At 47.6% G+C, this 27865-nt stretch overlaps 18 non-coding genes and 2 pseudogenes across 18 annotated transcripts; all 20 read right to left on the bottom strand.

Moving 5' to 3' along the window:
* Positions 1-537: 537 nt before the first annotated feature.
* On the bottom strand, positions 538-728 carry LOC142285182 (U2 spliceosomal RNA). The gene has a single exon (XR_012746612.1). It is a non-coding gene; the product is annotated as a U2 spliceosomal RNA (small nuclear RNA).
* Positions 729-1845: 1117 nt separating this feature from the next.
* On the bottom strand, positions 1846-2036 carry LOC142285181 (U2 spliceosomal RNA). The gene has a single exon (XR_012746611.1). It is a non-coding gene; the product is annotated as a U2 spliceosomal RNA (small nuclear RNA).
* A 1117-nt stretch (positions 2037-3153) lies between these two features.
* Positions 3154-3344, bottom strand: LOC142285180 (U2 spliceosomal RNA). Its single transcript, XR_012746610.1, has one exon. It is a non-coding gene; the product is annotated as a U2 spliceosomal RNA (small nuclear RNA).
* A 1117-nt stretch (positions 3345-4461) lies between these two features.
* LOC142285179 (U2 spliceosomal RNA) lies at positions 4462-4652 on the bottom strand. Its single transcript, XR_012746609.1, has one exon. It is a non-coding gene; the product is annotated as a U2 spliceosomal RNA (small nuclear RNA).
* Positions 4653-5769: 1117 nt separating this feature from the next.
* On the bottom strand, positions 5770-5964 carry LOC142285235 (U2 spliceosomal RNA). The gene has a single exon (XR_012746661.1). It is a non-coding gene; the product is annotated as a U2 spliceosomal RNA (small nuclear RNA).
* Positions 5965-6661: 697 nt separating this feature from the next.
* LOC142285252 (U2 spliceosomal RNA) lies at positions 6662-6803 on the bottom strand (annotated as a pseudogene).
* Positions 6804-7920: 1117 nt separating this feature from the next.
* Positions 7921-8111, bottom strand: LOC142285178 (U2 spliceosomal RNA). The gene has a single exon (XR_012746608.1). It is a non-coding gene; the product is annotated as a U2 spliceosomal RNA (small nuclear RNA).
* A 1117-nt stretch (positions 8112-9228) lies between these two features.
* Positions 9229-9419, bottom strand: LOC142285177 (U2 spliceosomal RNA). Its single transcript, XR_012746607.1, has one exon. It is a non-coding gene; the product is annotated as a U2 spliceosomal RNA (small nuclear RNA).
* A 1117-nt stretch (positions 9420-10536) lies between these two features.
* LOC142285176 (U2 spliceosomal RNA) lies at positions 10537-10727 on the bottom strand. The gene has a single exon (XR_012746606.1). It is a non-coding gene; the product is annotated as a U2 spliceosomal RNA (small nuclear RNA).
* A 1117-nt stretch (positions 10728-11844) lies between these two features.
* LOC142285175 (U2 spliceosomal RNA) lies at positions 11845-12035 on the bottom strand. The gene has a single exon (XR_012746605.1). It is a non-coding gene; the product is annotated as a U2 spliceosomal RNA (small nuclear RNA).
* A 1117-nt stretch (positions 12036-13152) lies between these two features.
* Positions 13153-13343, bottom strand: LOC142285174 (U2 spliceosomal RNA). Its single transcript, XR_012746604.1, has one exon. It is a non-coding gene; the product is annotated as a U2 spliceosomal RNA (small nuclear RNA).
* Positions 13344-14460: 1117 nt separating this feature from the next.
* Positions 14461-14653, bottom strand: LOC142285229 (U2 spliceosomal RNA). Its single transcript, XR_012746656.1, has one exon. It is a non-coding gene; the product is annotated as a U2 spliceosomal RNA (small nuclear RNA).
* A 1919-nt stretch (positions 14654-16572) lies between these two features.
* On the bottom strand, positions 16573-16763 carry LOC142285172 (U2 spliceosomal RNA). The gene has a single exon (XR_012746602.1). It is a non-coding gene; the product is annotated as a U2 spliceosomal RNA (small nuclear RNA).
* A 1117-nt stretch (positions 16764-17880) lies between these two features.
* Positions 17881-18071, bottom strand: LOC142285171 (U2 spliceosomal RNA). The gene has a single exon (XR_012746601.1). It is a non-coding gene; the product is annotated as a U2 spliceosomal RNA (small nuclear RNA).
* A 1116-nt stretch (positions 18072-19187) lies between these two features.
* LOC142285170 (U2 spliceosomal RNA) lies at positions 19188-19378 on the bottom strand. Its single transcript, XR_012746600.1, has one exon. It is a non-coding gene; the product is annotated as a U2 spliceosomal RNA (small nuclear RNA).
* Positions 19379-20495: 1117 nt separating this feature from the next.
* Positions 20496-20686, bottom strand: LOC142285169 (U2 spliceosomal RNA). The gene has a single exon (XR_012746599.1). It is a non-coding gene; the product is annotated as a U2 spliceosomal RNA (small nuclear RNA).
* A 1117-nt stretch (positions 20687-21803) lies between these two features.
* Positions 21804-21994, bottom strand: LOC142285218 (U2 spliceosomal RNA). Its single transcript, XR_012746646.1, has one exon. It is a non-coding gene; the product is annotated as a U2 spliceosomal RNA (small nuclear RNA).
* A 1117-nt stretch (positions 21995-23111) lies between these two features.
* LOC142285168 (U2 spliceosomal RNA) lies at positions 23112-23302 on the bottom strand. The gene has a single exon (XR_012746598.1). It is a non-coding gene; the product is annotated as a U2 spliceosomal RNA (small nuclear RNA).
* Positions 23303-24419: 1117 nt separating this feature from the next.
* Positions 24420-24610, bottom strand: LOC142285297 (U2 spliceosomal RNA). The gene has a single exon (XR_012746713.1). It is a non-coding gene; the product is annotated as a U2 spliceosomal RNA (small nuclear RNA).
* A 1117-nt stretch (positions 24611-25727) lies between these two features.
* On the bottom strand, positions 25728-25932 carry LOC142285230 (U2 spliceosomal RNA; annotated as a pseudogene).
* Between the last annotated feature and the right edge of the window lie 1933 nt (positions 25933-27865).

The raw sequence follows: 27865 nt of genomic DNA, 5'->3' as shown, positions 1-27865 counted from the left end.
CAGTGTTCCGTCTCTTCATGTTGTGCACTGTTCAAACCGAAAATACATCAACAGGCAGGCTACAGAAAAGCTTACTAACAAAGGTTAGAGAGGGGCTTTCTCAGAGGGCTTTTTACAGTTTGTCTATTCCCAATTAGCCGGTTTAGTATACTTAATGAAAGTACTAATTCTTTCATAGGCCGCCCATTCTTAGTATTTGACGTTCAGGTAACAACAGGTAACTTTATTTGGAGTGGAAGCAGAGAGATAACACCAGATGCCAATTGTAGATCCTCTCACACCTGTGGTCACTGCAGCATCTGACTCCACTTTGTCCAAAAGGGATCTATTCCATTCAATTACACATGATCTAGATTAGACTGACAACAAGATACTGCACGGGACATAGCAGAGTTGGTGAAGTTGAGTGGTGATGAGTTTGCTATTTGGATGAATAAAGCAAGTAAAAAGTGTGTTAGATAAAAATTCATTTCAATTCGCTAATCGGGCTAATATGAATCAGGTGAATCGAGTTCTGCTTTTGGAAACTGGGTTAAGAAGGGGTGCACCGTTCCTGGAGGTACTGCAATACCAGGTCAATGCGTGGAGTGGACAGAGCAAGCTCTTTTTCCATCTCCCTGTTCTAAAAATCCATTTAATATATGGTCCCCAGATAGGGGACGTATCAGATATTAAACTGATAAGAACAGATACTACACTTGATCTTAGCCAAAAGGCCGAGAAGCGATAACCAGAATTGGTTTGGGCCTCGAGTGGCACCCTGGCCTATGCCGGACACATCTTAGGGAGAGAGAGCGAGAGGGAGACAAACCCACGCCTACACAAGACATTTTGTCACCCAAGCCAACCCTTGAAAAGGCTGCTTTGCAGAGCAAAAACAAGAAGAATGGTGCGTTTTGCAGCCGCCGCCCACTGCAATGAATCTGAATAACTCCTCCTTTAGGGCGCAAGCAACTCCCCTCCCCCTTGCAGTCTTTCCAATTCACGATACAAAAAGACGGACAGGACAGGTTGCCTGACTTTCCGTCACTGCCACCCTTTGCCATCCTTACCCGTAGAAAGCCCTTTCATCATCCCCAAACCCTAATCTTTTCCCTTTCCTTCCCAGCCCCCAAACCCTGCCCTCTGTACCTTTCTCACCACCCGCTTCCCTTCTCCTGTCATCCCCCTACCACCCGGGAAAAAAAGAGATTGCCCCCTCCTTCCACTAGCCCACCCTCCCACCCAAAGAACAACTTCTTCTGCGCAGCTTGTTTTCTAGGCAGCAGCGCTATTGTGATGTCATCGGGGGGCATTGTGACAAGCCGCCAGTGTTCCGTCTCTTCATGTTGTGCACTGTTCAAACCGAAAATACATCAACAGGCAGGCTACAGAAAAGCTTACTAACAAAGGTTAGAGAGGGGCTTTCTCAGAGGGCTTTTTACAGTTTGTCTATTCCCAATTAGCCGGTTTAGTATACTTAATGAAAGTACTAATTCTTTCATAGGCCGCCCATTCTTAGTATTTGACGTTCAGGTAACAACAGGTAACTTTATTTGGAGTGGAAGCAGAGAGATAACACCAGATGCCAATTGTAGATCCTCTCACACCTGTGGTCACTGCAGCATCTGACTCCACTTTGTCCAAAAGGGATCTATTCCATTCAATTACACATGATCTAGATTAGACTGACAACAAGATACTGCACGGGACATAGCAGAGTTGGTGAAGTTGAGTGGTGATGAGTTTGCTATTTGGATGAATAAAGCAAGTAAAAAGTGTGTTAGATAAAAATTCATTTCAATTCGCTAATCGGGCTAATATGAATCAGGTGAATCGAGTTCTGCTTTTGGAAACTGGGTTAAGAAGGGGTGCACCGTTCCTGGAGGTACTGCAATACCAGGTCAATGCGTGGAGTGGACAGAGCAAGCTCTTTTTCCATCTCCCTGTTCTAAAAATCCATTTAATATATGGTCCCCAGATAGGGGACGTATCAGATATTAAACTGATAAGAACAGATACTACACTTGATCTTAGCCAAAAGGCCGAGAAGCGATAACCAGAATTGGTTTGGGCCTCGAGTGGCACCCTGGCCTATGCCGGACACATCTTAGGGAGAGAGAGCGAGAGGGAGACAAACCCACGCCTACACAAGACATTTTGTCACCCAAGCCAACCCTTGAAAAGGCTGCTTTGCAGAGCAAAAACAAGAAGAATGGTGCGTTTTGCAGCCGCCGCCCACTGCAATGAATCTGAATAACTCCTCCTTTAGGGCGCAAGCAACTCCCCTCCCCCTTGCAGTCTTTCCAATTCACGATACAAAAAGACGGACAGGACAGGTTGCCTGACTTTCCGTCACTGCCACCCTTTGCCATCCTTACCCGTAGAAAGCCCTTTCATCATCCCCAAACCCTAATCTTTTCCCTTTCCTTCCCAGCCCCCAAACCCTGCCCTCTGTACCTTTCTCACCACCCGCTTCCCTTCTCCTGTCATCCCCCTACCACCCGGGAAAAAAAGAGATTGCCCCCTCCTTCCACTAGCCCACCCTCCCACCCAAAGAACAACTTCTTCTGCGCAGCTTGTTTTCTAGGCAGCAGCGCTATTGTGATGTCATCGGGGGGCATTGTGACAAGCCGCCAGTGTTCCGTCTCTTCATGTTGTGCACTGTTCAAACCGAAAATACATCAACAGGCAGGCTACAGAAAAGCTTACTAACAAAGGTTAGAGAGGGGCTTTCTCAGAGGGCTTTTTACAGTTTGTCTATTCCCAATTAGCCGGTTTAGTATACTTAATGAAAGTACTAATTCTTTCATAGGCCGCCCTTTCTTAGTATTTGACGTTCAGGTAACAACAGGTAACTTTATTTGGAGTGGAAGCAGAGAGATAACACCAGATGCCAATTGTAGATCCTCTCACACCTGTGGTCACTGCAGCATCTGACTCCACTTTGTCCAAAAGGGATCTATTCCATTCAATTACACATGATCTAGATTAGACTGACAACAAGATACTGCACGGGACATAGCAGAGTTGGTGAAGTTGAGTGGTGATGAGTTTGCTATTTGGATGAATAAAGCAAGTAAAAAGTGTGTTAGATAAAAATTCATTTCAATTCGCTAATCGGGCTAATATGAATCAGGTGAATCGAGTTCTGCTTTTGGAAACTGGGTTAAGAAGGGGTGCACCGTTCCTGGAGGTACTGCAATACCAGGTCAATGCGTGGAGTGGACAGAGCAAGCTCTTTTTCCATCTCCCTGTTCTAAAAATCCATTTAATATATGGTCCCCAGATAGGGGACGTATCAGATATTAAACTGATAAGAACAGATACTACACTTGATCTTAGCCAAAAGGCCGAGAAGCGATAACCAGAATTGGTTTGGGCCTCGAGTGGCACCCTGGCCTATGCCGGACACATCTTAGGGAGAGAGAGCGAGAGGGAGACAAACCCACGCCTACACAAGACATTTTGTCACCCAAGCCAACCCTTGAAAAGGCTGCTTTGCAGAGCAAAAACAAGAAGAATGGTGCGTTTTGCAGCCGCCGCCCACTGCAATGAATCTGAATAACTCCTCCTTTAGGGCGCAAGCAACTCCCCTCCCCCTTGCAGTCTTTCCAATTCACGATACAAAAAGACGGACAGGACAGGTTGCCTGACTTTCCGTCACTGCCACCCTTTGCCATCCTTACCCGTAGAAAGCCCTTTCATCATCCCCAAACCCTAATCTTTTCCCTTTCCTTCCCAGCCCCCAAACCCTGCCCTCTGTACCTTTCTCACCACCCGCTTCCCTTCTCCTGTCATCCCCCTACCACCCGGGAAAAAAAGAGATTGCCCCCTCCTTCCACTAGCCCACCCTCCCACCCAAAGAACAACTTCTTCTGCGCAGCTTGTTTTCTAGGCAGCAGCGCTATTGTGATGTCATCGGGGGGCATTGTGACAAGCCGCCAGTGTTCCGTCTCTTCATGTTGTGCACTGTTCAAACCGAAAATACATCAACAGGCAGGCTACAGAAAAGCTTACTAACAAAGGTTAGAGAGGGGCTTTCTCAGAGGGCTTTTTACAGTTTGTCTATTCCCAATTAGCCGGTTTAGTATACTTAATGAAAGTACTAATTCTTTCATAGGCCGCCCATTCTTAGTATTTGACGTTCAGGTAACAACAGGTAACTTTATTTGGAGTGGAAGCAGAGAGATAACACCAGATGCCAATTGTAGATCCTCTCACACCTGTGGTCACTGCAGCATCTGACTCCACTTTGTCCAAAAGGGATCTATTCCATTCAATTACACATGATCTAGATTAGACTGACAACAAGATACTGCACGGGACATAGCAGAGTTGGTGAAGTTGAGTGGTGATGAGTTTGCTATTTGGATGAATAAAGCAAGTAAAAAGTGTGTTAGATAAAAATTCATTTCAATTCGCTAATCGGGCTAATATGAATCAGGTGAATCGAGTTCTGCTTTTGGAAACTGGGTTAAGAAGGGGTGCACCGTTCCTGGAGGTACTGCAATACCAGGTCAATGCGTGGAGTGGACAGAGCAAGCTCTTTTTCCATCTCCCTGTTCTAAAAATCCATTTAATATATGGTCCCCAGATAGGGGACGTATCAGATATTAAACTGATAAGAACAGATACTACACTTGATCTTAGCCAAAAGGCCGAGAAGCGATAACCAGAATTGGTTTGGGCCTCGAGTGGCACCCTGGCCTATGCCGGACACATCTTAGGGAGAGAGAGCGAGAGGGAGACAAACCCACGCCTACACAAGACATTTTGTCACCCAAGCCAACCCTTGAAAAGGCTGCTTTGCAGAGCAAAAACAAGAAGAATGGTGCGTTTTGCAGCCGCCGCCCACTGCAATGAATCTGAATAACTCCTCCTTTAGGGCGCAAGCAACTCCCCTCCCCCTTGCAGTCTTTCCAATTCACGATACAAAAAGACGGACAGGACAGGTTGCCTGACTTTCCGTCACTGCCACCCTTTGCCATCCTTACCCGTAGAAAGCCCTTTCATCATCCCCAAACCCTAATCTTTTCCCTTTCCTTCCCAGCCCCCAAACCCTGCCCTCTGTACCTTTCTCACCACCCGCTTCCCTTCTCCTGTCATCCCCCTACCACCCGGGAAAAAAAGAGATTGCCCCCTCCTTCCACTAGCCCACCCTCCCACCCAAAGAACAACTTCTTCTGCGCAGCTTGTTTTCTAGGCAGCAGCGCTATTGTGATGTCATCGGGGGGCATTGTGACAAGCCGCCAGTGTTCCGTCTCTTCATGTTGTGCACTGTTCAAACCGAAAATACATCAACAGGCAGGCTACAGAAAAGCTTACTAACAAAGGTTAGAGAGGGGCTTTCTCAGAGGGCTTTTTACAGTTTGTCTATTCCCAATTAGCCGGTTTAGTATACTTAATGAAAGTACTAATTCTTTCATAGGCCGCCCATTCTTAGTATTTGACGTTCAGGTAACAACAGGTAACTTTATTTGGAGTGGAAGCAGAGAGATAACACCAGATGCCAATTGTAGATCCTCTCACACCTGTGGTCACTGCAGCATCTGACTCCACTTTGTCCAAAAGGGATCTATTCCATTCAATTACACATGATCTAGATTAGACTGACAACAAGATACTGCACGGGACATAGCAGAGTTGGTGAAGTTGAGTGGTGATGAGTTTGCTATTTGGATGAATAAAGCAAGTAAAAAGTGTGTTAGATAAAAATTCATTTCAATTCGCTAATCGGGCTAATATGAATCAGGTGAATCGAGTTCTGCTTTTGGAAACTGGGTTAAGAAGGGGTGCACCGTTCCTGGAGGTACTGCAATACCAGGTCAATGCGTGGAGTGGACAGAGCAAGCTCTTTTTCCATCTCCCTGTTCTAAAAATCCATTTAATATATGGTCCCCAGATAGGGGACGTATCAGATATTAAACTGATAAGAACAGATTTTGATTTAATGAAGCTTTCCAAAGCACCGCAAAAATGCATGACCGAAGTCACACCAAAAACAGTGCAAAGGCTAGGATTCGTGTGGAACCCTCCGTGAGAAGAGGATCCCCAAAAATCAACCCCGTCCCTCCGAGCCAGAAGGCCACAGCGAGGGTCAGGGATCTTCGGTGCTCCCCCAAGCCGAAGCCTGGTTGAGCCTTGTTGTTGCTCCCAGCGTCCACCGAGGCATCTTACCCAAGTGGAGTAGGGAGCTACTAGTCGTTGGTTTCGCAGCCGAGACTGCCCGGACCGTCAACCGGTGTTGGTTTCTCAGCCCAAGGCTGACCGGACCTCCAACCGGGTGTTGGTTTCTCAGCCCAAGGCTGACCGGACCTCCAACCGGGTGTTGGTTTCTCAGCCCAAGGCTAACCGGACCTCCAACCGGGTGTTGGTTTCTCAGCCAAAGCTGACCCGGACCTCCAACCGGGTGTTGGTTTCTCAGCCCAAAGCTGACCGGACCTCCAACCGGGATTATAAAAATTTCCCTTCTTAGCCAGAAGGCCGGGATAGGGCAATATGCTTGGAAAGTATGAATAGGCAAGGCGCGGCGTGCGTCAGAGTCTGAGGCTTACTAGGGTCCCAACCTAGCAAGTTCAGACTCCCTCCAGGGTGTCCATTCCTGGGGCACATTGCACCATAACCCCCACACTTACTCAGTCTAATAGCCTCGATCCTGGTAGGGCCATGGTTTCCTCTAGATGGATATACTATCCTCCCAAAGTACTAACAAGCGCAACCTTCCAGTGTGCATTGCATCATTGTACTAAGGTGGCCGGAGCCTTAAACCACCTTTTCGAACGATACTACACTTGATCTTAGCCAAAAGGCCGAGAAGCGATAACCAGAATTGGTTTGGGCCTCGAGTGGCACCCTGGCCTATGCCGGACACATCTTAGGGAGAGAGAGCGAGAGGGAGACAAACCCACGCCTACACAAGACATTTTGTCACCCAAGCCAACCCTTGAAAAGGCTGCTTTGCAGAGCAAAAACAAGAAGAATGGTGCGTTTTGCAGCCGCCGCCCACTGCAATGAATCTGAATAACTCCTCCTTTAGGGCGCAAGCAACTCCCCTCCCCCTTGCAGTCTTTCCAATTCACGATACAAAAAGACGGACAGGACAGGTTGCCTGACTTTCCGTCACTGCCACCCTTTGCCATCCTTACCCGTAGAAAGCCCTTTCATCATCCCCAAACCCTAATCTTTTCCCTTTCCTTCCCAGCCCCCAAACCCTGCCCTCTGTACCTTTCTCACCACCCGCTTCCCTTCTCCTGTCATCCCCCTACCACCCGGGAAAAAAAGAGATTGCCCCCTCCTTCCACTAGCCCACCCTCCCACCCAAAGAACAACTTCTTCTGCGCAGCTTGTTTTCTAGGCAGCAGCGCTATTGTGATGTCATCGGGGGGCATTGTGACAAGCCGCCAGTGTTCCGTCTCTTCATGTTGTGCACTGTTCAAACCGAAAATACATCAACAGGCAGGCTACAGAAAAGCTTACTAACAAAGGTTAGAGAGGGGCTTTCTCAGAGGGCTTTTTACAGTTTGTCTATTCCCAATTAGCCGGTTTAGTATACTTAATGAAAGTACTAATTCTTTCATAGGCCGCCCATTCTTAGTATTTGACGTTCAGGTAACAACAGGTAACTTTATTTGGAGTGGAAGCAGAGAGATAACACCAGATGCCAATTGTAGATCCTCTCACACCTGTGGTCACTGCAGCATCTGACTCCACTTTGTCCAAAAGGGATCTATTCCATTCAATTACACATGATCTAGATTAGACTGACAACAAGATACTGCACGGGACATAGCAGAGTTGGTGAAGTTGAGTGGTGATGAGTTTGCTATTTGGATGAATAAAGCAAGTAAAAAGTGTGTTAGATAAAAATTCATTTCAATTCGCTAATCGGGCTAATATGAATCAGGTGAATCGAGTTCTGCTTTTGGAAACTGGGTTAAGAAGGGGTGCACCGTTCCTGGAGGTACTGCAATACCAGGTCAATGCGTGGAGTGGACAGAGCAAGCTCTTTTTCCATCTCCCTGTTCTAAAAATCCATTTAATATATGGTCCCCAGATAGGGGACGTATCAGATATTAAACTGATAAGAACAGATACTACACTTGATCTTAGCCAAAAGGCCGAGAAGCGATAACCAGAATTGGTTTGGGCCTCGAGTGGCACCCTGGCCTATGCCGGACACATCTTAGGGAGAGAGAGCGAGAGGGAGACAAACCCACGCCTACACAAGACATTTTGTCACCCAAGCCAACCCTTGAAAAGGCTGCTTTGCAGAGCAAAAACAAGAAGAATGGTGCGTTTTGCAGCCGCCGCCCACTGCAATGAATCTGAATAACTCCTCCTTTAGGGCGCAAGCAACTCCCCTCCCCCTTGCAGTCTTTCCAATTCACGATACAAAAAGACGGACAGGACAGGTTGCCTGACTTTCCGTCACTGCCACCCTTTGCCATCCTTACCCGTAGAAAGCCCTTTCATCATCCCCAAACCCTAATCTTTTCCCTTTCCTTCCCAGCCCCCAAACCCTGCCCTCTGTACCTTTCTCACCACCCGCTTCCCTTCTCCTGTCATCCCCCTACCACCCGGGAAAAAAAGAGATTGCCCCCTCCTTCCACTAGCCCACCCTCCCACCCAAAGAACAACTTCTTCTGCGCAGCTTGTTTTCTAGGCAGCAGCGCTATTGTGATGTCATCGGGGGGCATTGTGACAAGCCGCCAGTGTTCCGTCTCTTCATGTTGTGCACTGTTCAAACCGAAAATACATCAACAGGCAGGCTACAGAAAAGCTTACTAACAAAGGTTAGAGAGGGGCTTTCTCAGAGGGCTTTTTACAGTTTGTCTATTCCCAATTAGCCGGTTTAGTATACTTAATGAAAGTACTAATTCTTTCATAGGCCGCCCATTCTTAGTATTTGACGTTCAGGTAACAACAGGTAACTTTATTTGGAGTGGAAGCAGAGAGATAACACCAGATGCCAATTGTAGATCCTCTCACACCTGTGGTCACTGCAGCATCTGACTCCACTTTGTCCAAAAGGGATCTATTCCATTCAATTACACATGATCTAGATTAGACTGACAACAAGATACTGCACGGGACATAGCAGAGTTGGTGAAGTTGAGTGGTGATGAGTTTGCTATTTGGATGAATAAAGCAAGTAAAAAGTGTGTTAGATAAAAATTCATTTCAATTCGCTAATCGGGCTAATATGAATCAGGTGAATCGAGTTCTGCTTTTGGAAACTGGGTTAAGAAGGGGTGCACCGTTCCTGGAGGTACTGCAATACCAGGTCAATGCGTGGAGTGGACAGAGCAAGCTCTTTTTCCATCTCCCTGTTCTAAAAATCCATTTAATATATGGTCCCCAGATAGGGGACGTATCAGATATTAAACTGATAAGAACAGATACTACACTTGATCTTAGCCAAAAGGCCGAGAAGCGATAACCAGAATTGGTTTGGGCCTCGAGTGGCACCCTGGCCTATGCCGGACACATCTTAGGGAGAGAGAGCGAGAGGGAGACAAACCCACGCCTACACAAGACATTTTGTCACCCAAGCCAACCCTTGAAAAGGCTGCTTTGCAGAGCAAAAACAAGAAGAATGGTGCGTTTTGCAGCCGCCGCCCACTGCAATGAATCTGAATAACTCCTCCTTTAGGGCGCAAGCAACTCCCCTCCCCCTTGCAGTCTTTCCAATTCACGATACAAAAAGACGGACAGGACAGGTTGCCTGACTTTCCGTCACTGCCACCCTTTGCCATCCTTACCCGTAGAAAGCCCTTTCATCATCCCCAAACCCTAATCTTTTCCCTTTCCTTCCCAGCCCCCAAACCCTGCCCTCTGTACCTTTCTCACCACCCGCTTCCCTTCTCCTGTCATCCCCCTACCACCCGGGAAAAAAAGAGATTGCCCCCTCCTTCCACTAGCCCACCCTCCCACCCAAAGAACAACTTCTTCTGCGCAGCTTGTTTTCTAGGCAGCAGCGCTATTGTGATGTCATCGGGGGGCATTGTGACAAGCCGCCAGTGTTCCGTCTCTTCATGTTGTGCACTGTTCAAACCGAAAATACATCAACAGGCAGGCTACAGAAAAGCTTACTAACAAAGGTTAGAGAGGGGCTTTCTCAGAGGGCTTTTTACAGTTTGTCTATTCCCAATTAGCCGGTTTAGTATACTTAATGAAAGTACTAATTCTTTCATAGGCCGCCCATTCTTAGTATTTGACGTTCAGGTAACAACAGGTAACTTTATTTGGAGTGGAAGCAGAGAGATAACACCAGATGCCAATTGTAGATCCTCTCACACCTGTGGTCACTGCAGCATCTGACTCCACTTTGTCCAAAAGGGATCTATTCCATTCAATTACACATGATCTAGATTAGACTGACAACAAGATACTGCACGGGACATAGCAGAGTTGGTGAAGTTGAGTGGTGATGAGTTTGCTATTTGGATGAATAAAGCAAGTAAAAAGTGTGTTAGATAAAAATTCATTTCAATTCGCTAATCGGGCTAATATGAATCAGGTGAATCGAGTTCTGCTTTTGGAAACTGGGTTAAGAAGGGGTGCACCGTTCCTGGAGGTACTGCAATACCAGGTCAATGCGTGGAGTGGACAGAGCAAGCTCTTTTTCCATCTCCCTGTTCTAAAAATCCATTTAATATATGGTCCCCAGATAGGGGACGTATCAGATATTAAACTGATAAGAACAGATACTACACTTGATCTTAGCCAAAAGGCCGAGAAGCGATAACCAGAATTGGTTTGGGCCTCGAGTGGCACCCTGGCCTATGCCGGACACATCTTAGGGAGAGAGAGCGAGAGGGAGACAAACCCACGCCTACACAAGACATTTTGTCACCCAAGCCAACCCTTGAAAAGGCTGCTTTGCAGAGCAAAAACAAGAAGAATGGTGCGTTTTGCAGCCGCCGCCCACTGCAATGAATCTGAATAACTCCTCCTTTAGGGCGCAAGCAACTCCCCTCCCCCTTGCAGTCTTTCCAATTCACGATACAAAAAGACGGACAGGACAGGTTGCCTGACTTTCCGTCACTGCCACCCTTTGCCATCCTTACCCGTAGAAAGCCCTTTCATCATCCCCAAACCCTAATCTTTTCCCTTTCCTTCCCAGCCCCCAAACCCTGCCCTCTGTACCTTTCTCACCACCCGCTTCCCTTCTCCTGTCATCCCCCTACCACCCGGGAAAAAAAGAGATTGCCCCCTCCTTCCACTAGCCCACCCTCCCACCCAAAGAACAACTTCTTCTGCGCAGCTTGTTTTCTAGGCAGCAGCGCTATTGTGATGTCATCGGGGGGCATTGTGACAAGCCGCCAGTGTTCCGTCTCTTCATGTTGTGCACTGTTCAAACCGAAAATACATCAACAGGCAGGCTACAGAAAAGCTTACTAACAAAGGTTAGAGAGGGGCTTTCTCAGAGGGCTTTTTACAGTTTGTCTATTCCCAATTAGCCGGTTTAGTATACTTAATGAAAGTACTAATTCTTTCATAGGCCGCCCATTCTTAGTATTTGACGTTCAGGTAACAACAGGTAACTTTATTTGGAGTGGAAGCAGAGAGATAACACCAGATGCCAATTGTAGATCCTCTCACACCTGTGGTCACTGCAGCATCTGACTCCACTTTGTCCAAAAGGGATCTATTCCATTCAATTACACATGATCTAGATTAGACTGACAACAAGATACTGCACGGGACATAGCAGAGTTGGTGAAGTTGAGTGGTGATGAGTTTGCTATTTGGATGAATAAAGCAAGTAAAAAGTGTGTTAGATAAAAATTCATTTCAATTCGCTAATCGGGCTAATATGAATCAGGTGAATCGAGTTCTGCTTTTGGAAACTGGGTTAAGAAGGGGTGCACCGTTCCTGGAGGTACTGCAATACCAGGTCAATGCGTGGAGTGGACAGAGCAAGCTCTTTTTCCATCTCCCTGTTCTAAAAATCCATTTAATATATGGTCCCCAGATAGGGGACGTATCAGATATTAAACTGATAAGAACAGATACTACACTTGATCTTAGCCAAAAGGCCGAGAAGCGATAACCAGAATTGGTTTGGGCCTCGAGTGGCACCCTGGCCTATGCCGGACACATCTTAGGGAGAGAGAGCGAGAGGGAGACAAACCCACGCCTACACAAGACATTTTGTCACCCAAGCCAACCCTTGAAAAGGCTGCTTTGCAGAGCAAAAACAAGAAGAATGGTGCGTTTTGCAGCCGCCGCCCACTGCAATGAATCTGAATAACTCCTCCTTTAGGGCGCAAGCAACTCCCCTCCCCCTTGCAGTCTTTCCAATTCACGATACAAAAAGACGGACAGGACAGGTTGCCTGACTTTCCGTCACTGCCACCCTTTGCCATCCTTACCCGTAGAAAGCCCTTTCATCATCCCCAAACCCTAATCTTTTCCCTTTCCTTCCCAGCCCCCAAACCCTGCCCTCTGTACCTTTCTCACCACCCGCTTCCCTTCTCCTGTCATCCCCCTACCACCCGGGAAAAAAAGAGATTGCCCCCTCCTTCCACTAGCCCACCCTCCCACCCAAAGAACAACTTCTTCTGCGCAGCTTGTTTTCTAGGCAGCAGCGCTATTGTGATGTCATCGGGGGGCATTGTGACAAGCCGCCAGTGTTCCGTCTCTTCATGTTGTGCACTGTTCAAACCGAAAATACATCAACAGGCAGGCTACAGAAAAGCTTACTAACAAAGGTTAGAGAGGGGCTTTCTCAGAGGGCTTTTTACAGTTTGTCTATTCCCAATTAGCCGGTTTAGTATACTTAATGAAAGTACTAATTCTTTCATAGGCCGCCCATTCTTAGTATTTGACGTTCAGGTAACAACAGGTAACTTTATTTGGAGTGGAAGCAGAGAGATAACACCAGATGCCAATTGTAGATCCTCTCACACCTGTGGTCACTGCAGCATCTGACTCCACTTTGTCCAAAAGGGATCTATTCCATTCAATTACACATGATCTAGATTAGACTGACAACAAGATACTGCACGGGACATAGCAGAGTTGGTGAAGTTGAGTGGTGATGAGTTTGCTATTTGGATGAATAAAGCAAGTAAAAAGTGTGTTAGATAAAAATTCATTTCAATTCGCTAATCGGGCTAATATGAATCAGGTGAATCGAGTTCTGCTTTTGGAAACTGGGTTAAGAAGGGGTGCACCGTTCCTGGAGGTACTGCAATACCAGGTCAATGCGTGGAGTGGACAGAGCAAGCTCTTTTTCCATCTCCCTGTTCTAAAAATCCATTTAATATATGGTCCCCAGATAGGGGACGTATCAGATATTAAACTGATAAGAACAGATACTACACTTGATCTTAGCCAAAAGGCCGAGAAGCGATAACCAGAATTGGTTTGGGCCTCGAGTGGCACCCTGGCCTATGCCGGACACATCTTAGGGAGAGAGAGCGAGAGGGAGACAAACCCACGCCTACACAAGACATTTTGTCACCCAAGCCAACCCTTGAAAAGGCTGCTTTGCAGAGCAAAAACAAGAAGAATGGTGCGTTTTGCAGCCGCCGCCCACTGCAATGAATCTGAATAACTCCTCCTTTAGGGCGCAAGCAACTCCCCTCCCCCTTGCAGTCTTTCCAATTCACGATACAAAAAGACGGACAGGACAGGTTGCCTGACTTTCCGTCACTGCCACCCTTTGCCATCCTTACCCGTAGAAAGCCCTTTCATCATCCCCAAACCCTAATCTTTTCCCTTTCCTTCCCAGCCCCCAAACCCTGCCCTCTGTACCTTTCTCACCACCCGCTTCCCTTCTCCTGTCATCCCCCTACCACCCGGGAAAAAAAGAGATTGCCCCCTCCTTCCACTAGCCCACCCTCCCACCCAAAGAACAACTTCTTCTGCGCAGCTTGTTTTCTAGGCAGCAGCGCTATTGTGATGTCATCGGGGGGCATTGTGACAAGCCGCCAGTGTTCCGTCTCTTCATGTTGTGCACTGTTCAAACCGAAAATACATCAACAGGCAGGCTACAGAAAAGCTTACTAACAAAGGTTAGAGAGGGGCTTTCTCAGAGGGCTTTTTACAGTTTGTCTATTCCCAATTAGCCGGTTTAGTATACTTAATGAAAGTACTAATTCTTTCATAGGCCGCCCATTCTTAGTATTTGACGTTCAGGTAACAACAGGTAACTTTATTTGGAGTGGAAGCAGAGAGATAACACCAGATGCCAATTGTAGATCCTCTCACACCTGTGGTCACTGCAGCATCTGACTCCACTTTGTCCAAAAGGGATCTATTCCATTCAATTACACATGATCTAGATTAGACTGACAACAAGATACTGCACGGGACATAGCAGAGTTGGTGAAGTTGAGTGGTGATGAGTTTGCTATTTGGATGAATAAAGCAAGTAAAAAGTGTGTTAGATAAAAATTCATTTCAATTCGCTAATCGGGCTAATATGAATCAGGTGAATCGAGTTCTGCTTTTGGAAACTGGGTTAAGAAGGGGTGCACCGTTCCTGGAGGTACTGCAATACCAGGTCAATGCGTGGAGTGGACAGAGCAAGCTCTTTTTCCATCTCCCTGTTCTAAAAATCCATTTAATATATGGTCCCCAGATAGGGGACGTATCAGATATTAAACTGATAAGAACAGATTTTTGATTTAATGAAGCTTTCCAAAGCACCACAAAAAATGCATGACCGAAGTCACACCAAAAACAGTGCAAAGGCTAGGATTCGTGTGGACCCCACCGTGAGGAGAGGGTCCCCAAAAATCAACCCCGTCCCTCCGAGCCAGAAGGCCACAGCAAGGGTCAGGGATCTTCGGTGCTCCCCCAAGCCGAAGCCTGGTTGAGCCTTGTCGTTGCTCCCAGCGTCCACCCAGGCATCTTACCCAAGTGGAGTAGAGAGCTACTAGTTGTTGGTTTCGCAGCCGAAACTGCCCGGACCGTCAACCGGTGTTGGTTTCTCAGCCCAAGGCTAACCGGACCTCCAACCGGGTGTTGGTTTCTCAGCCGAAGCTGACCCAGACCTCCAACCGGGTGTTGGTTTCTCAGCCGAAGCTGACCCAGACCTCCAACCGGGTGTTAGTTTCTCAGCCCAAAGCTGACCAGACCTCCGACCGGGATTATAAAAATTTCCCTTCCTAGCCAGAAGGCCGGGATAGGGTAATATGCTCAAAAAGTATGAAAAGGCAAGGTACGGTGTGCTACAGAGCCCAAGGCTTGCCGGGGTCCCAAGCCAGCAAGCTCAGACTCACTCCAGGGTCGTCAGTCCTGGGGCACGTTGTACCATAGCCCCCCACCCTTACTCAGTCTAATAGCCTCGATCCTGGTAGGGCCATGTTTTCCTCTAGATGAATATACTATCCACCCAGAGTACTAGCAAGCGCAACCTTCCAGTGTGCATTGTATCATTGTACTAAGGTGGCCTGGAGCTTAAACCACCTCTTCGAACAACACTACACTTGATCTTAGCCAAAAGGCCGAGAAGCGATAACCAGAATTGGTTTGGGCCTCGAGTGGCACCCTGGCCTATGCCGGACACATCTTAGGGAGAGAGAGCGAGAGGGAGACAAACCCACGCCTACACAAGACATTTTGTCACCCAAGCCAACCCTTGAAAAGGCTGCTTTGCAGAGCAAAAACAAGAAGAATGGTGCGTTTTGCAGCCGCCGCCCACTGCAATGAATCTGAATAACTCCTCCTTTAGGGCGCAAGCAACTCCCCTCCCCCTTGCAGTCTTTCCAATTCACGATACAAAAAGACGGACAGGACAGGTTGCCTGACTTTCCGTCACTGCCACCCTTTGCCATCCTTACCCGTAGAAAGCCCTTTCATCATCCCCAAACCCTAATCTTTTCCCTTTCCTTCCCAGCCCCCAAACCCTGCCCTCTGTACCTTTCTCACCACCCGCTTCCCTTCTCCTGTCATCCCCCTACCACCCGGGAAAAAAAGAGATTGCCCCCTCCTTCCACTAGCCCACCCTCCCACCCAAAGAACAACTTCTTCTGCGCAGCTTGTTTTCTAGGCAGCAGCGCTATTGTGATGTCATCGGGGGGCATTGTGACAAGCCGCCAGTGTTCCGTCTCTTCATGTTGTGCACTGTTCAAACCGAAAATACATCAACAGGCAGGCTACAGAAAAGCTTACTAACAAAGGTTAGAGAGGGGCTTTCTCAGAGGGCTTTTTACAGTTTGTCTATTCCCAATTAGCCGGTTTAGTATACTTAATGAAAGTACTAATTCTTTCATAGGCCGCCCATTCTTAGTATTTGACGTTCAGGTAACAACAGGTAACTTTATTTGGAGTGGAAGCAGAGAGATAACACCAGATGCCAATTGTAGATCCTCTCACACCTGTGGTCACTGCAGCATCTGACTCCACTTTGTCCAAAAGGGATCTATTCCATTCAATTACACATGATCTAGATTAGACTGACAACAAGATACTGCACGGGACATAGCAGAGTTGGTGAAGTTGAGTGGTGATGAGTTTGCTATTTGGATGAATAAAGCAAGTAAAAAGTGTGTTAGATAAAAATTCATTTCAATTCGCTAATCGGGCTAATATGAATCAGGTGAATCGAGTTCTGCTTTTGGAAACTGGGTTAAGAAGGGGTGCACCGTTCCTGGAGGTACTGCAATACCAGGTCAATGCGTGGAGTGGACAGAGCAAGCTCTTTTTCCATCTCCCTGTTCTAAAAATCCATTTAATATATGGTCCCCAGATAGGGGACGTATCAGATATTAAACTGATAAGAACAGATACTACACTTGATCTTAGCCAAAAGGCCGAGAAGCGATAACCAGAATTGGTTTGGGCCTCGAGTGGCACCCTGGCCTATGCCGGACACATCTTAGGGAGAGAGAGCGAGAGGGAGACAAACCCACGCCTACACAAGACATTTTGTCACCCAAGCCAACCCTTGAAAAGGCTGCTTTGCAGAGCAAAAACAAGAAGAATGGTGCGTTTTGCAGCCGCCGCCCACTGCAATGAATCTGAATAACTCCTCCTTTAGGGCGCAAGCAACTCCCCTCCCCCTTGCAGTCTTTCCAATTCACGATACAAAAAGACGGACAGGACAGGTTGCCTGACTTTCCGTCACTGCCACCCTTTGCCATCCTTACCCGTAGAAAGCCCTTTCATCATCCCCAAACCCTAATCTTTTCCCTTTCCTTCCCAGCCCCCAAACCCTGCCCTCTGTACCTTTCTCACCACCCGCTTCCCTTCTCCTGTCATCCCCCTACCACCCGGGAAAAAAAGAGATTGCCCCCTCCTTCCACTAGCCCACCCTCCCACCCAAAGAACAACTTCTTCTGCGCAGCTTGTTTTCTAGGCAGCAGCGCTATTGTGATGTCATCGGGGGGCATTGTGACAAGCCGCCAGTGTTCCGTCTCTTCATGTTGTGCACTGTTCAAACCGAAAATACATCAACAGGCAGGCTACAGAAAAGCTTACTAACAAAGGTTAGAGAGGGGCTTTCTCAGAGGGCTTTTTACAGTTTGTCTATTCCCAATTAGCCGGTTTAGTATACTTAATGAAAGTACTAATTCTTTCATAGGCCGCCCATTCTTAGTATTTGACGTTCAGGTAACAACAGGTAACTTTATTTGGAGTGGAAGCAGAGAGATAACACCAGATGCCAATTGTAGATCCTCTCACACCTGTGGTCACTGCAGCATCTGACTCCACTTTGTCCAAAAGGGATCTATTCCATTCAATTACACATGATCTAGATTAGACTGACAACAAGATACTGCACGGGACATAGCAGAGTTGGTGAAGTTGAGTGGTGATGAGTTTGCTATTTGGATGAATAAAGCAAGTAAAAAGTGTGTTAGATAAAAATTCATTTCAATTCGCTAATCGGGCTAATATGAATCAGGTGAATCGAGTTCTGCTTTTGGAAACTGGGTTAAGAAGGGGTGCACCGTTCCTGGAGGTACTGCAATACCAGGTCAATGCGTGGAGTGGACAGAGCAAGCTCTTTTTCCATCTCCCTGTTCTAAAAATCCATTTAATATATGGTCCCCAGATAGGGGACGTATCAGATATTAAACTGATAAGAACAGATACTACACTTGATCTTAGCCAAAAGGCCGAGAAGCGATAACCAGAATTGGTTTGGGCCTCGAGTGGCACCCTGGCCTATGCCGGACACATCTTAGGGAGAGAGAGCGAGAGGGAGACAAACCCACGCCTACACAAGACATTTTGTCACCCAAGCCAACCCTTGAAAAGGCTGCTTTGCAGAGCAAAAACAAGAAGAATGGTGCGTTTTGCAGCCGCCGCCCACTGCAATGAATCTGAATAACTCCTCCTTTAGGGCGCAAGCAACTCCCCTCCCCCTTGCAGTCTTTCCAATTCACGATACAAAAAGACGGACAGGACAGGTTGCCTGACTTTCCGTCACTGCCACCCTTTGCCATCCTTACCCGTAGAAAGCCCTTTCATCATCCCCAAACCCTAATCTTTTCCCTTTCCTTCCCAGCCCCCAAACCCTGCCCTCTGTACCTTTCTCACCACCCGCTTCCCTTCTCCTGTCATCCCCCTACCACCCGGGAAAAAAAGAGATTGCCCCTCCTTCCACTAGCCCACCCTCCCACCCAAAGAACAACTTCTTCTGCGCAGCTTGTTTTCTAGGCAGCAGCGCTATTGTGATGTCATCGGGGGGCATTGTGACAAGCCGCCAGTGTTCCGTCTCTTCATGTTGTGCACTGTTCAAACCGAAAATACATCAACAGGCAGGCTACAGAAAAGCTTACTAACAAAGGTTAGAGAGGGGCTTTCTCAGAGGGCTTTTTACAGTTTGTCTATTCCCAATTAGCCGGTTTAGTATACTTAATGAAAGTACTAATTCTTTCATAGGCCGCCCATTCTTAGTATTTGACGTTCAGGTAACAACAGGTAACTTTATTTGGAGTGGAAGCAGAGAGATAACACCAGATGCCAATTGTAGATCCTCTCACACCTGTGGTCACTGCAGCATCTGACTCCACTTTGTCCAAAAGGGATCTATTCCATTCAATTACACATGATCTAGATTAGACTGACAACAAGATACTGCACGGGACATAGCAGAGTTGGTGAAGTTGAGTGGTGATGAGTTTGCTATTTGGATGAATAAAGCAAGTAAAAAGTGTGTTAGATAAAAATTCATTTCAATTCGCTAATCGGGCTAATATGAATCAGGTGAATCGAGTTCTGCTTTTGGAAACTGGGTTAAGAAGGGGTGCACCGTTCCTGGAGGTACTGCAATACCAGGTCAATGCGTGGAGTGGACAGAGCAAGCTCTTTTTCCATCTCCCTGTTCTAAAAATCCATTTAATATATGGTCCCCAGATAGGGGACGTATCAGATATTAAACTGATAAGAACAGATACTACACTTGATCTTAGCCAAAAGGCCGAGAAGCGATAACCAGAATTGGTTTGGGCCTCGAGTGGCACCCTGGCCTATGCCGGACACATCTTAGGGAGAGAGAGCGAGAGGGAGACAAACCCACGCCTACACAAGACATTTTGTCACCCAAGCCAACCCTTGAAAAGGCTGCTTTGCAGAGCAAAAACAAGAAGAATGGTGCGTTTTGCAGCCGCCGCCCACTGCAATGAATCTGAATAACTCCTCCTTTAGGGCGCAAGCAACTCCCCTCCCCCTTGCAGTCTTTCCAATTCACGATACAAAAAGACGGACAGGACAGGTTGCCTGACTTTCCGTCACTGCCACCCTTTGCCATCCTTACCCGTAGAAAGCCCTTTCATCATCCCCAAACCCTAATCTTTTCCCTTTCCTTCCCAGCCCCCAAACCCTGCCCTCTGTACCTTTCTCACCACCCGCTTCCCTTCTCCTGTCATCCCCCTACCACCCGGGAAAAAAAGAGATTGCCCCCTCCTTCCACTAGCCCACCCTCCCACCCAAAGAACAACTTCTTCTGCGCAGCTTGTTTTCTAGGCAGCAGCGCTATTGTGATGTCATCGGGGGGCATTGTGACAAGCCGCCAGTGTTCCGTCTCTTCATGTTGTGCACTGTTCAAACCGAAAATACATCAACAGGCAGGCTACAGAAAAGCTTACTAACAAAGGTTAGAGAGGGGCTTTCTCAGAGGGCTTTTTACAGTTTGTCTATTCCCAATTAGCCGGTTTAGTATACTTAATGAAAGTACTAATTCTTTCATAGGCCGCCCATTCTTAGTATTTGACGTTCAGGTAACAACAGGTAACTTTATTTGGAGTGGAAGCAGAGAGATAACACCAGATGCCAATTGTAGATCCTCTCACACCTGTGGTCACTGCAGCATCTGACTCCACTTTGTCCAAAAGGGATCTATTCCATTCAATTACACATGATCTAGATTAGACTGACAACAAGATACTGCACGGGACATAGCAGAGTTGGTGAAGTTGAGTGGTGATGAGTTTGCTATTTGGATGAATAAAGCAAGTAAAAAGTGTGTTAGATAAAAATTCATTTCAATTCGCTAATCGGGCTAATATGAATCAGGTGAATCGAGTTCTGCTTTTGGAAACTGGGTTAAGAAGGGGTGCACCGTTCCTGGAGGTACTGCAATACCAGGTCAATGCGTGGAGTGGACAGAGCAAGCTCTTTTTCCATCTCCCTGTTCTAAAAATCCATTTAATATATGGTCCCCAGATAGGGGACGTATCAGATATTAAACTGATAAGAACAGATACTACACTTGATCTTAGCCAAAAGGCCGAGAAGCGATAACCAGAATTGGTTTGGGCCTCGAGTGGCACCCTGGCCTATGCCGGACACATCTTAGGGAGAGAGAGCGAGAGGGAGACAAACCCACGCCTACACAAGACATTTTGTCACCCAAGCCAACCCTTGAAAAGGCTGCTTTGCAGAGCAAAAACAAGAAGAATGGTGCGTTTTGCAGCCGCCGCCCACTGCAATGAATCTGAATAACTCCTCCTTTAGGGCGCAAGCAACTCCCCTCCCCCTTGCAGTCTTTCCAATTCACGATACAAAAAGACGGACAGGACAGGTTGCCTGACTTTCCGTCACTGCCACCCTTTGCCATCCTTACCCGTAGAAAGCCCTTTCATCATCCCCAAACCCTAATCTTTTCCCTTTCCTTCCCAGCCCCCAAACCCTGCCCTCTGTACCTTTCTCACCACCCGCTTCCCTTCTCCTGTCATCCCCCTACCACCCGGGAAAAAAAGAGATTGCCCCCTCCTTCCACTAGCCCACCCTCCCACCCAAAGAACAACTTCTTCTGCGCAGCTTGTTTTCTAGGCAGCAGCGCTATTGTGATGTCATCGGGGGGCATTGTGACAAGCCGCCAGTGTTCCGTCTCTTCATGTTGTGCACTGTTCAAACCGAAAATACATCAACAGGCAGGCTACAGAAAAGCTTACTAACAAAGGTTAGAGAGGGGCTTTCTCAGAGGGCTTTTTACAGTTTGTCTATTCCCAATTAGCCGGTTTAGTATACTTAATGAAAGTACTAATTCTTTCATAGGCCGCCCATTCTTAGTATTTGACGTTCAGGTAACAACAGGTAACTTTATTTGGAGTGGAAGCAGAGAGATAACACCAGATGCCAATTGTAGATCCTCTCACACCTGTGGTCACTGCAGCATCTGACTCCACTTTGTCCAAAAGGGATCTATTCCATTCAATTACACATGATCTAGATTAGACTGACAACAAGATACTGCACGGGACATAGCAGAGTTGGTGAAGTTGAGTGGTGATGAGTTTGCTATTTGGATGAATAAAGCAAGTAAAAAGTGTGTTAGATAAAAATTCATTTCAATTCGCTAATCGGGCTAATATGAATCAGGTGAATCGAGTTCTGCTTTTGGAAACTGGGTTAAGAAGGGGTGCACCGTTCCTGGAGGTACTGCAATACCAGGTCAATGCGTGGAGTGGACAGAGCAAGCTCTTTTTCCATCTCCCTGTTCTAAAAATCCATTTAATATATGGTCCCCAGATAGGGGACGTATCAGATATTAAACTGATAAGAACAGATACTACACTTGATCTTAGCCAAAAGGCCGAAAAGCGATAACCAGAATTGGTTTGGGCCTCGAGTGGCACCCTGGCCTATGCCGGACACATCTTAGGGAGAGAGAGCGAGAGGGAGACAAACCCACGCCTACACAAGACATTTTGTCACCCAAGCCAACCCTTGAAAAGGCTGCTTTGCAGAGCAAAAACAAGAAGAATGGTGCGTTTTGCAGCCGCCGCCCACTGCAATGAATCTGAATAACTCCTCCTTTAGGGCGCAAGCAACTCCCCTCCCCCTTGCAGTCTTTCCAATTCACGATACAAAAAGACGGACAGGACAGGTTGCCTGACTTTCCGTCACTGCCACCCTTTGCCATCCTTACCCGTAGAAAGCCCTTTCATCATCCCCAAACCCTAATCTTTTCCCTTTCCTTCCCAGCCCCCAAACCCTGCCCTCTGTACCTTTCTCACCACCCGCTTCCCTTCTCCTGTCATCCCCCTACCACCCGGGAAAAAAAGAGATTGCCCCCTCCTTCCACTAGCCCACCCTCCCACCCAAAGAACAACTTCTTCTGCGCAGCTTGTTTTCTAGGCAGCAGCGCTATTGTGATGTCATCGGGGGGCATTGTGACAAGCCGCCAGTGTTCCGTCTCTTCATGTTGTGCACTGTTCAAACCGAAAATACATCAACAGGCAGGCTACAGAAAAGCTTACTAACAAAGGTTAGAGAGGGGCTTTCTCAGAGGGCTTTTTACAGTTTGTCTATTCCCAATTAGCCGGTTTAGTATACTTAATGAAAGTACTAATTCTTTCATAGGCCGCCCATTCTTAGTATTTGACGTTCAGGTAACAACAGGTAACTTTATTTGGAGTGGAAGCAGAGAGATAACACCAGATGCCAATTGTAGATCCTCTCACACCTGTGGTCACTGCAGCATCTGACTCCACTTTGTCCAAAAGGGATCTATTCCATTCAATTACACATGATCTAGATTAGACTGACAACAAGATACTGCACGGGACATAGCAGAGTTGGTGAAGTTGAGTGGTGATGAGTTTGCTATTTGGATGAATAAAGCAAGTAAAAAGTGTGTTAGATAAAAATTCATTTCAATTCGCTAATCGGGCTAATATGAATCAGGTGAATCGAGTTCTGCTTTTGGAAACTGGGTTAAGAAGGGGTGCACCGTTCCTGGAGGTACTGCAATACCAGGTCAATGCGTGGAGTGGACAGAGCAAGCTCTTTTTCCATCTCCCTGTTCTAAAAATCCATTTAATATATGGTCCCCAGATAGGGGACGTATCAGATATTAAACTGATAAGAACAGATACTACACTTGATCTTAGCCAAAAGGCCGAGAAGCGATAACCAGAATTGGTTTGGGCCTCGAGTGGCACCCTGGCCTATGCCGGACACATCTTAGGGAGAGAGAGCGAGAGGGAGACAAACCCACGCCTACACAAGACATTTTGTCACCCAAGCCAACCCTTGAAAAGGCTGCTTTGCAGAGCAAAAACAAGAAGAATGGTGCGTTTTGCAGCCGCCGCCCACTGCAATGAATCTGAATAACTCCTCCTTTAGGGCGCAAGCAACTCCCCTCCCCCTTGCAGTCTTTCCAATTCACGATACAAAAAGACGGACAGGACAGGTTGCCTGACTTTCCGTCACTGCCACCCTTTGCCATCCTTACCCGTAGAAAGCCCTTTCATCATCCCCAAACCCTAATCTTTTCCCTTTCCTTCCCAGCCCCCAAACCCTGCCCTCTGTACCTTTCTCACCACCCGCTTCCCTTCTCCTGTCATCCCCCTACCACCCGGGAAAAAAAGAGATTGCCCCCTCCTTCCACTAGCCCACCCTCCCACCCAAAGAACAACTTCTTCTGCGCAGCTTGTTTTCTAGGCAGCTGCGCTATTGTGATGTCATCGGGGGGCATTGTGACAAGCCGCCAGTGTTCCGTCTCTTCATGTTGTGCACTGTTCAAACCGAAAATACATCAACAGGCAGGCTACAGAAAAGCTTACTAACAAAGGTTAGAGAGGGGCTTTCTCAGAGGGCTTTTTACAGTTTGTCTATTCCCAATTAGCCGGTTTAGTATACTTAATGAAAGTACTAATTCTTTCATAGGCCGCCCATTCTTAGTATTTGACGTTCAGGTAACAACAGGTAACTTTATTTGGAGTGGAAGCAGAGAGATAACACCAGATGCCAATTGTAGATCCTCTCACACCTGTGGTCACTGCAGCATCTGACTCCACTTTGTCCAAAAGGGATCTATTCCATTCAATTACACATGATCTAGATTAGACTGACAACAAGATACTGCACGGGACATAGCAGAGTTGGTGAAGTTGAGTGGTGATGAGTTTGCTATTTGGATGAATAAAGCAAGTAAAAAGTGTGTTAGATAAAAATTCATTTCAATTCGCTAATCGGGCTAATATGAATCAGGTGAATCGAGTTCTGCTTTTGGAAACTGGGTTAAGAAGGGGTGCACCGTTCCTGGAGGTACTGCAATACCAGGTCAATGCGTGGAGTGGACAGAGCAAGCTCTTTTTCCATCTCCCTGTTCTAAAAATCCATTTAATATATGGTCCCCAGATAGGGGACGTATCAGATATTAAACTGATAAGAACAGATACTACACTTGATCTTAGCCAAAAGGCCGAGAAGCGATAACCAGAATTGGTTTGGGCCTCGAGTGGCACCCTGGCCTATGCCGGACACATCTTAGGGAGAGAGAGCGAGAGGGAGACAAACCCACGCCTACACAAGACATTTTGTCACCCAAGCCAACCCTTGAAAAGGCTGCTTTGCAGAGCAAAAACAAGAAGAATGGTGCGTTTTGCAGCCGCCGCCCACTGCAATGAATCTGAATAACTCCTCCTTTAGGGCGCAAGCAACTCCCCTCCCCCTTGCAGTCTTTCCAATTCACGATACAAAAAGACGGACAGGACAGGTTGCCTGACTTTCCGTCACTGCCACCCTTTGCCATCCTTACCCGTAGAAAGCCCTTTCATCATCCCCAAACCCTAATCTTTTCCCTTTCCTTCCCAGCCCCCAAACCCTGCCCTCTGTACCTTTCTCACCACCCGCTTCCCTTCTCCTGTCATCCCCCTACCACCCGGGAAAAAAAGAGATTGCCCCCTCCTTGCACTAGCCCACCCTCCCACCCAAAGAACAACTTCTTCTGCGCAGCTTGTTTTCTAGGCAGCAGCGCTATTGTGATGTCATCGGGGGGCATTGTGACAAGCCGCCAGTGTTCCGTCTCTTCATGTTGTGCACTGTTCAAACCGAAAATACATCAACAGGCAGGCTACAGAAAAGCTTACTAACAAAGGTTAGAGAGGGGCTTTCTCAGAGGGCTTTTTACAGTTTGTCTATTCCCAATTAGCCGGTTTAGTATACTTAATGAAAGTACTAATTCTTTCATAGGCCGCCCATTCTTAGTATTTGACGTTCAGGTAACAACAGGTAACTTTATTTGGAGTGGAAGCAGAGAGATAACACCAGATGCCAATTGTAGATCCTCTCACACCTGTGGTCACTGCAGCATCTGACTCCACTTTGTCCAAAAGGGATCTATTCCATTCAATTACACATGATCTAGATTAGACTGACAACAAGATACTGCACGGGACATAGCAGAGTTGGTGAAGTTGAGTGGTGATGAGTTTGCTATTTGGATGAATAAAGCAAGTAAAAAGTGTGTTAGATAAAAATTCATTTCAATTCGCTAATCGGGCTAATATGAATCAGGTGAATCGAGTTCTGCTTTTGGAAACTGGGTTAAGAAGGGGTGCACCGTTCCTGGAGGTACTGCAATACCAGGTCAATGCGTGGAGTGGACAGAGCAAGCTCTTTTTCCATCTCCCTGTTCTAAAAATCCATTTAATATATGGTCCCCAGATAGGGGACGTATCAGATATTAAACTGATAAGAACAGATTTTTTTGATTTAACAGCATCTTTATTATCATGCACTCCTCAAAAAAAGTAACAAACCGTGTACAGTGCCGCAGCCCCGTACACTCAGAAATATACAATCATTCTTACATAGCAATAGAGTACGACGCACTAACTATACATCACGCTCCTATGCTATCCGTAGCACTCAAGCTGAAAGAAAAAGTTAGACAATAAATAACGACGAACCGGCGATTGGGGGATGGGTGTAGGGAAAAAGGGGATAGGGTGGGGAAATCACAGTCCCGAAGCTTTATTGAAAGACGCACATAAACGGGAAAAGGAGGGAGGGGGCGTGGAAGAGAATTAAACCTCCTCCTCGGCGCTGTCGTCCGGACTGTCCATGATGGAATAGTCTCTGAGCAGGCTGTGGATCAGCCTGCGGCAGTCCTGGATAGACATCCTCTCCCTCTGCAAGATGAGCCGGTTCCTGGCGACCCAAATAGCGTCCTTAAAGCAGTTCATAAGGCGCCAAGCCTCCTGGATGGCTCCAACGGTGTGAGTCCCAGGGAAGAGTCCATAAAGTACGGAATGGTACGATAGGCTCCCTCTAGGGACGGAGTTCCTCAGGTCATCCTCCAGGGCAACCAACAGGCGCTGTGCAAAACGGCAGTCCCAAAAGGCGTGCAGCGATGTTTCCTCCACGAAGGGGCACCTTGGGCAGTACCGGGTTTTGCACAGGTTCCGGGCGTGCATGAATGACCGGACGGGCAGTCCGCCCTGTATCGCCATCCATGACAAGTCCTTGTGCCCGTTGGTCAATCCAGCCGATGACACGTTGGTCCAAACAGTCTCCAGTGTGTCGTGATGAAGTCCTGGAATGTTCTCCATTTCGTCCTTGGCTCTGATGAGTTTGTGGATAGTCTTTGGCTTCCACAAATCAGGCTTGAGTCCCTCCAGTTGGTGTTCCCTCACAAACCGAACCACGTCTCCGTAGAACCATGGCGTCGTCCAGTTGTAGGGGAAGGAGCTGTCCCACTTGTCCCAGCCGAGCCGTCTCCAAAGGGGGAGCAGGAAGAAGCGAGACATGGACCCACCCGCGGAACCTCTCTTGACTCGCAGAGTTCGGCGAACGCAGTCACATACGAAGGAGGATCGCAGGAGGGTGGGGATATCGGGTACGCCCTTCCCACCCTTGCGAGGATCCTTGTACATGGTGCTCCGCTTTACTCTGTCCATCTTGGATCCCCAGACAAAACGAAACACCGTCCTGGTAATGGCCCTGCACACGGTGGCAAGGGGGGGCCAGGCCTGGGCCGTGTACTGCAGCACGGGCAGTACCTCGTTACGCAGGACCAGTGCTTTGCCCTCACAGGTGAGGCGTCTGAGGCTCCACAGACCGATCCGTTGGGTGATCTTGGTCAAGCGTTCCTCCCAGGACTTGAGGGCTGCTCCTTCCCTCCCGAACCAGACTCCAAGAACCTTGATGAAATCCGGCTGGATGCTGAAAGGGAAGGGGGCGGAAGAGGCCGGCTGCCAGTCCCCGAAGAGCATGGCTTCCGACTTCCCGCAGTTGACTTTGGCTCCCGAAGCCCGTCCGAAGGTCTCACAGGTCTGGACGAGGGTGTCAACTGAGCGCCGGTCCGCGCAGAAGACGGTCACGTCATCCATGTAGAGCGAGCACTTGACCTCGAAGCGTTCTGGTCCTGGTGCGGTGATCCCTCTGATCTCTCCATTCCGCCGGATAGCCTCTGCAAAGAGTTCTATAACACAAACAAAAAGAAGAGGTGACAGAGGACAGCCTTGTCTGACCCCTGAGAGGACCGGGAAGGGGTCAGTCTTCCAGCCGTTTACCAACACCGAGCTGTGAATATCAAAATACATTAGTTGGACATACAAGCAAAACATGTTACCCAAGCCTAACCTGTGCAGAGCTTTGCCCAGGAACTCATGGGAAACACGGTCGAAGGCCTTTTCCTGATCCAACGAAATCAGGGATGCATGCACCCGGCGGGCCTTGATGTACT

Source organism: Anomaloglossus baeobatrachus, unplaced genomic scaffold (genome assembly GCF_048569485.1).
Source record: "Anomaloglossus baeobatrachus isolate aAnoBae1 unplaced genomic scaffold, aAnoBae1.hap1 Scaffold_597, whole genome shotgun sequence".
NCBI lineage: Eukaryota > Metazoa > Chordata > Amphibia > Anura > Aromobatidae > Anomaloglossus > Anomaloglossus baeobatrachus.
Note: the sequence above shows the minus strand (reverse complement) of the source record. Positions and strands in the feature narration are given on the sequence as shown.